Source organism: Grammomys surdaster, unplaced genomic scaffold, assembly GCF_004785775.1.
Source record: "Grammomys surdaster isolate TR1022 unplaced genomic scaffold, NIH_TR_1.0 125603, whole genome shotgun sequence".
NCBI classification, from domain to species: Eukaryota; Metazoa; Chordata; class Mammalia; order Rodentia; family Muridae; genus Grammomys; species Grammomys surdaster.
This window is the reverse complement of record NW_021620446.1, coordinates 26,067-33,527: the sequence shown is the minus strand read 5'-3', so window position 1 is coordinate 33,527 and position 7,461 is coordinate 26,067. Positions and strand designations below refer to the sequence as shown.

General features: G+C 41.0%; 1 pseudogene; it reads left to right on the top strand.

Annotated features, from left to right (window-relative positions):
• Positions 1-6,218: 6,218 nt before the first annotated feature.
• On the top strand, positions 6,219-6,839 carry LOC114638489 (annotated as a pseudogene).
• Positions 6,840-7,461: the final 622 nt, after the last annotated feature.

Below are 7,461 nucleotides of genomic sequence, written 5' to 3'. Positions count from 1 at the left end.
AAGAAGAAGAAGAAGAAGAAGAAGAAGAAGAAGAAGAAGAAGAAGAAAGAAAGAAAGAAAGAAAGAGGAAAGAATGGGAGTGCTGGGAGTGGGAGGAATGGTCTTCCCTAGGGAAGAGCATACCAACTGGTTATCCTATACTCAATGTTCAGTCCTGACAATGTACATATAAGTAGCATTATATAGACCAAGTAGGTTCTATTTAGGAATGAATATATATATGTGTGTGTGTGTGTGTGTGTGTGTGTGTGTGTGTATGTGTGTGTGTGTGTATATATACATATATACATATGTGAATGTAATAACAACTTATGAAAATGGAGGCTATGAATTAGAAGAGGAGAAAGCAGACTTTGAAGAAAGGAAAGTGAAGGGGGAAATGTTGTGATTATATTATAATCTCAAAAATAAAAAAAAAGTAAAAAAAATTTGTTTAACATTCCTCTTGTCATCATTTACCAGAGACTGGAAGCTTAAATCACAGAATCATATTTTTTCATAGTACCAGGACCACTCTGGAAAACTCAGCTTCAGCAGAACCCTGTTGCATGTGATGTCTGCAGGAAAGCATCCTTTGTTGCCTTTTCTCACTCACTCACACACTGATCTGCAGGCTGTAGACATGCCACTGCAGGCTGTGTCTTGAACCCCAGTTAGTATCTTTACTGTGCATCTGTATCTCCTCTGTAGAGCCCACACTAATGTTTTATTGTAACTGGCAAACATCTATTTTCAAAAGACCCATATTCCCAAACAAGATCACACTCCTCCAGGCACTGGCCCTATAACACATGTTGGGGGCCCTAGTATAAATCATACCTGGATGGAAACAGGATTCTAAGTAGACATGAAGAAATAAGTAGAGCTAAAACCAAGGGTTTGTGTTGGGAATTTGTGGGTAGAAAGCTTAAATGTGGGCATTTGGATTACTTTGTGTGGAGATTAGAGGGTAATATCAGCATTTAAACAATAGCAGGTACTATAGCAGGTACTATAGGTTTAAAGATTACTGCTCCTGGGAGAAGGCAGCACCTAAGGAGTAGGGCTCAGCAGGAGGCCACTAGGAAGAGCCCTTGGAAGATAATTCTTAGGGGACTCCTTGCTATTTTTTCCCAAGCTGATTATTATAAAAGCCTGAGTTTAATCCCGTCCAGCTTCTTTGCTGGTTGGCTGTAGCTGCGACTGCCTTTCCTGACACACACATTCCAAACACTGTCATCTACAAATCACTCTCTGTGATGTTCTCATCAGAGATGAGTGGACGCAGGTGCCATGCCCTTATTCAGTCTCTAAAACTGGCAACTTAATAAATCCTCATTAGCAAGTTATCTGTGTCTGGCATTCTGGTATATCGATGCAAAACTCACTAATACAGGGACCTTTCAGCATGAGTAAGCTGGTGGCTGGCTGTTTTAGTACTGGACACCCACGAGGAAACAGTTCAGGTGGGTCCCACTGAAATGTTGAAAGCAGCAAGGTAATTCTGTGGCTGTATTGGGACATAGATTCCAGGCTGGTGATGAGGATGCCTCTTGTGTCAAACTTGGCATGTGAAAATTAGGAAGAGGAATCCAACAAAGGAGAAAGGAAACAAGTGAGCATGAAAGAGAAGGGCAGTGTGGAATCACAAAGTGCTTTGTAAATGGTGTTGATAAGAATAAAAGTAGCGGTAGTTCCCTGTGAGAATCAGCTATGCAAAATTGGGTCTTCCATAGAACCTATTACTTTTTAAAAATTAAATTATTTATTGATCTATAACCCAAATGCTTCTCTCCCTCCAAGCCCCTCCCTCATAGAGTCCCTCCTCTTGTCCCCCCTCCCATTTTCCTATGAGAAGGTTGGGCCCTTCTGGCTATCCCCCCAACCTGGCACATCAATCTTGGCCAGATTAGGTGTATTCTCTCCCTCTTAGGCCAGACAAAGCAGCCATGACGACTGAGCTGCCTGTTGGCTATGTATGTATGTGTCTTTCCATATCGTGTATGTTCTTTGGTTGGTGGCTCAGACTCCAAGAGCCCTCAGGAGTCCAGGATTGTTGACTCTGAGGTCTTCCTGGGGTTCTCATCTATTTGAGGGCCTTTAATACTTCCCCCAACTCTTCTATAAGTGTCTAATGTTTGGCTGTGGCTATCTATGTCTGTTTCAGTTCGCTGCTGGGTAGCCTCTCAGAGGACAGTTATTCTAGGCTACTGTCTGTAAGCACAATGGAGTAACATTAATAATGTCAGGGATTTGTGCTGGCAAATGAGATGGGTGTCTAGTTAGGCTGGTTATTGGTTGGACTTTCCTTTGGTCTCTGCTTCATCCCTGCATTTCTTTTAGACAGGATAAATTTAAGGTTGAAAGTTTAGGCCATGAGTGTGTGATCCATCTGAGCACTGAATGCATCTGTGCACACTGGTCTGATAATGTGGCTGTGAAGAGCATCATGATTCTCATGTCCAAAGACGTCTATGGAGGTATCAACTTCTTGCTCACCCTACAGTACTGTGGCTGCATCTCAACCTCATTCTGCAATGTGCTCAGCTGAGGGGAAGGAGAAGACCTCTATCTCTTCTTCACACTGCCCAGTAGCCTGTGCAGTGCTTGTCCATACTCCATGCTTATATCAACACTGCTTCCAACGACAGCCTGGAAAGTAGCAGTGTCTTCAGTGCTGAGCCCTACCTTGAACCTGCTTATCTATACACTGGGAAATAAGATCCTACAAGCCACGGGAGATGTGTGCATTTTTTCAAACTGCAGATGGAAATGTACAAGCTGCCCTTTAGACCTATGCTTCTCTCACACATCCTTACTGAGAGCAGCTCCATAGAGTACAGAGGCAGCTGTCATAATAAAGAAAGTAGCCTTGGGTCATGGGTGATGGCACTGTATTGTTGGCTTTGCTGTGTTGTTTTGGTTGGGTCTCAGGGATTTGTGTGTCATCAATAAATGTCTCATTTTCAAAACCACTACCCCAGGGTCCTGATGTGCTTTTCTCCCATCTAGGTTAACATTCCAGGGCAACACCGCCACAGAGCTTAGCTTCTCTCAGCCCTTGCTTACTTACCACTACTCCTTTTTATTGTTCCAAAGGCCAGTATCACTCTTTTCCAGTTACTCACACTGTTAGTGGATTAGCTAACTTTTCTAATTGCTTTGACAAAATAGCTGACAGAAGCAATGTAACAAAGGTTTAGGGTTTGGCTAGCAGTTGATGGTACAGTTCACCATGGCAGAATACACTTGATGGAAGTGACACAAAGACACATGGCTTCCATATTAGAGAGCAATGAGTGTTCACACTCAGTTCACCTTTTTTTTTTGTTTTTGTTTTGTTTTTAAAAAATATATAGTCTGAGACTCTAGCCCATGGAATAGTGATGTTCCATAGTTAGGGCAGGTCTTCCCACCTTAACTAATGTAATCTAGATAATTACTCACTGACTACCAAGAGTCTTGTGTTTTTGGTGATTCTGGTTCCTGTTAAGTCAACAGTCAATATTAGTCATCCCAAGTGGGTAATTAATAATCTAGTCTTAGCATCTTCCCCATCCCTCAATACATTGTCATGTTCTATTCTTCAAAATCTTCTACATATCATGCCCCAACCTTTCCTCATCAAACAAAAATGACACATCACTGTGCTTCCTGAACTTAGGCTCCCTAGCTACTCCTCATTCTATCTGAAACCTGTTCAGGTAGTATCTAATTCTACCCCAATTTCTTAGTGTGTATAACTAATCCCATCTCCAATCTACATATTTGCACAGTGACATATCTTTCTGACCTCTGACCACACTTTAATTTCTGTAATGTAGTGTGATTTATTTTGTGGGCCTGGCCCTTTTAAGGATCCCCAGTGGCTAGTCAACAGGCTCTTTGAGAATGCTTAACCATTAGTGAACAGTTTGACCTTATGACCTTTAGTATCGGTTGCCTCTTGGACTTCTAGGAACAGTAGAGGACATGAAAAGCCAGCAGAGGCTCAGAGAGAGGGGAGTAGAGTCCAGGTGGCAGGAGAGTAGGGTCCAGGTGGCAGAATAATGAAGTCCAGGTGACAGAAGAGTATGGCAAGAGAGTAGGGTTAGAGAAGAGAGTTGGTACAGGAAGAATGAAGACTGAGTAGGGCTGGAGAAGTGAAGAAACTGAGCAGACTGAAAATGAGTGATGTTGAGCCAGGAGACACTGAGTTGAGCCAGAGAAGATGTTAGGATGCTGGAGTCCAGCTCCAGGTGAGGGACAGGGCCTGATGCAGGTAGATGCAAGAGTAGTGAGGATTCAGACATGGGGCACCTCTTAGTTTCATTTCATGAGAGAGAGATGGGACAGAGAGAAAGCACATCATGGTATGGTTTGACCTACTCTGCCAATCTATGTCTCTCACAGGCTTTATATACAAAACCATTTCCTCAAAAATTTTAATCATTGATTACATAATTTCTTAGGGTATAATCTTTCTTGATGACATAAGATAAACAAAGTGAGCAAACAGCAGATTTTATGAAAACTAAAAATTAACATGATAAAAATCAATTTTAACTCAAAGTCTTTTTCCTTAAGATCGGTGTGGTAAAGCCTTGCAGTTACAGAAATGTTAGGCAGGATGACTCTATTTAATTTTGACTAGTTAATAAATTAGAAGTTACTTCCTACTACCTGTTATATCAAGCCTATCCTGTAGTGTTTTATTACCCTGAATATTTATTCTTTCTATAGAAGTTCAACCCCTCAGTCTTTTGTTTAATTCTCCCCTTTTCTTTTCCAGTTTTCTTTTGTAGTTACCATAGACCACTGTCCTTTCTATCAACTTGAATCATATAGCCCTTTTGGCAGTACACAATCATTGCTTAAGCAAGGGCAATCTTCTTTATTTTTCTATATCAGAAAAAGTCCTGATCTGACAAACCTGCTTAGGAAGCCAGGCAGTTCACTGAGCCAAAATGTTTTTGTGTGTCTTTGTCATAAACCCTTTATTTCAATATGATCTCTATCTTTATTAAAATCCAGTAAAGGATAGAGAAATATTAGGATTCCAAAAATTGCTTGTTTTGCCTTCAGGAGGATACTGAGGCTTGTCATTAATTGTATAATCAAAATTGCTTGCTAACCATACTCGTTCCACATTTCTGAGGTTGGACATACATAGAAAGAATGACATGAAAACCTCATGATTCAGTTATGATGTGTCAGCTCCTGGAATTTTTCTAAGTTTTTCTTCTTTAATGGTTTTTCTAAAATCCTGTGTCACATGCTTATTAATACTACTTAAGTAATGGGTTCTGGGTCTACAACTGCCAGCACACCATGCACCACCCATCCCTACCACCTTGCCTGTCCTAGAAACACATAGGTGAGATACCTCCACACTTCTGCCCCAGTACTCCCTTCTGCAAGGACATCAGCAAGCCTATCAGCATGGAGCTCTACTGTCCTTCCAGTGGATGCCTGGACCACCAGCAATGGCAGAACAGTACGTCCTGCCCCACCACCCTGCCTACCTCCCAAGAGAGTGAGTCTAACCCAATATACACTCAGCTCCACCTGCCTCTCAGAGGCCTGCCACAATGTTGGACACTCAGGCCAACTAAACCAAAGACAACTAAATGGCAAAAGGCAAGCACAAAAACATAATTAACAGAAACAAATGCAATATGCCACCATCAGAACCTAGTGTTACTACTACAGCAAGCCCTGGATATCCTAACACACCTGAAGATCAAGACTTTAACCTTAAATCCCATTTCATAGGGGCTTTTAAAGAGAATATACATAATTCACTTAAAGAAATACAGGAAAACACAACCAAACAGGTAGAAGCCAAAGAAGAAACAAATAAGTTCCTTAAAGAAAGACAAGAAAATACAGGCAAGGGAAATGAATAAAATTGTCCAAGACCTAAAAATGGAAAATGAGGCAATAAAGAAAATAAAAAATGGAGGCAATCCTGGAGATGGAAAACTTAGGAAAGAAAACAGGAACTACAGACACAAACAACATGAACAGAATACAAGAGATAGAAGAAAAAAATAACATAAAATGAATACATCAATCAAAGAAAATGCCAAATATAAAAAGTTTCTAACTTAAAAAAACCAGGAAACTTGGAACACAATGAAAAGACCAAACCTAAGAATAATAGAAATAGAAGAGGGTAAAAATTCCCAGTTCAAAGGGCCAGAAAACATCTTCAACAAAAACATAGACAAAACTTCCAGGCCCCATCTACTGCGAGAATGAAGACCATTCTCAGCAATCAGACTGTCGACATTCCGGAATTGTGAAGGGCCCCAGGGGAACTCTGCAGAGGGACTTCAATCACATCAACGTAGAGCTGAGCCTTCTTGGAAAGAAACAGAAAAGGCTCCAGGTTGACAAATGGTGGGGTAACAGAAAGGAACTGGCCACTGTCAGAACCGTCTGCAGTCATGTTCAGAACATGATCAAGGGGGTTACACTGGCTTCCATTACAAGATGAGGTCTGTGTATGCTCACTTCCCCATCAACGTCGTTTTTCAGGAGAATGGGTCTTTGGTTGAAATCCGAAATTTCTTGGGTGAAAAATACATCCGCAGGGGTCGGATGAGGACAGGTGTTGCTTGTTCTGTCTCCCAAGCCCAGAAGGACGAATTAATCCTTGAAGGAAATGATATTGAACTTGTTTCAAATTCAGCGGCTCTGATTCAGCAAGCTACAACAGTTAAAAACAAAGATATCAGAAAGTTTTTGGATGTCATCTATGTGTCTGAGAAGGGAACCGTGCAGCAGGCTGATGAGTGAGGCCTCAGATTCCTAGCTCCAGAAACAAGATCCTGATCACAAGTACAATTTGGGCAATAAAGGACTTATATATTGAAAAAAAACCTTCCCTAGTCTAAAGGAAGAGATTGCTATGAATGTACACAAAATAGATTGGACCAGAAAAAAATTCTCCTGCCATATAATAATCAAAGCACTAAATGTACAGAACAAAGAAAGAATATTAAAATCCACCAAAATGAAGTCTCAGTTCTAAACGTAGGTGCCCCAAATGCAAAGGTATCCACATTTGTAAAAGAAACTTAAAGCTCAAAGCACACATTGAACCCCACACAATAATAAGGCAAAAATACCAGGTAACATATAAAAGCAGACCTATGAGAATTACATGCGAGTTCTCAACAGAGACTCTAAAAGCCAGAAGATCCTGGAAAGCTGTGTGGGAGACCCTAAGAGACCACAGATGGCAGTCCTGAATTCTATACCCAGCAAAACACTCAATCACCATAGATGAAGAAGCCAAGATATTCCATGTCAAAACTAAATTTAAACAGTATCTTTCTACTAATCTAGCCCTACACTAGAAGGAAAACTCCAACACAAGAAGGGTAATTACACCTAAGAATACACAAGAAATTAATCATCTCACAGCAAAACCCAAAGAACACAGACACACAGACACAGAGAGAGAGAGAGAGAGAGAGAGAGAGAGAGAGAGAG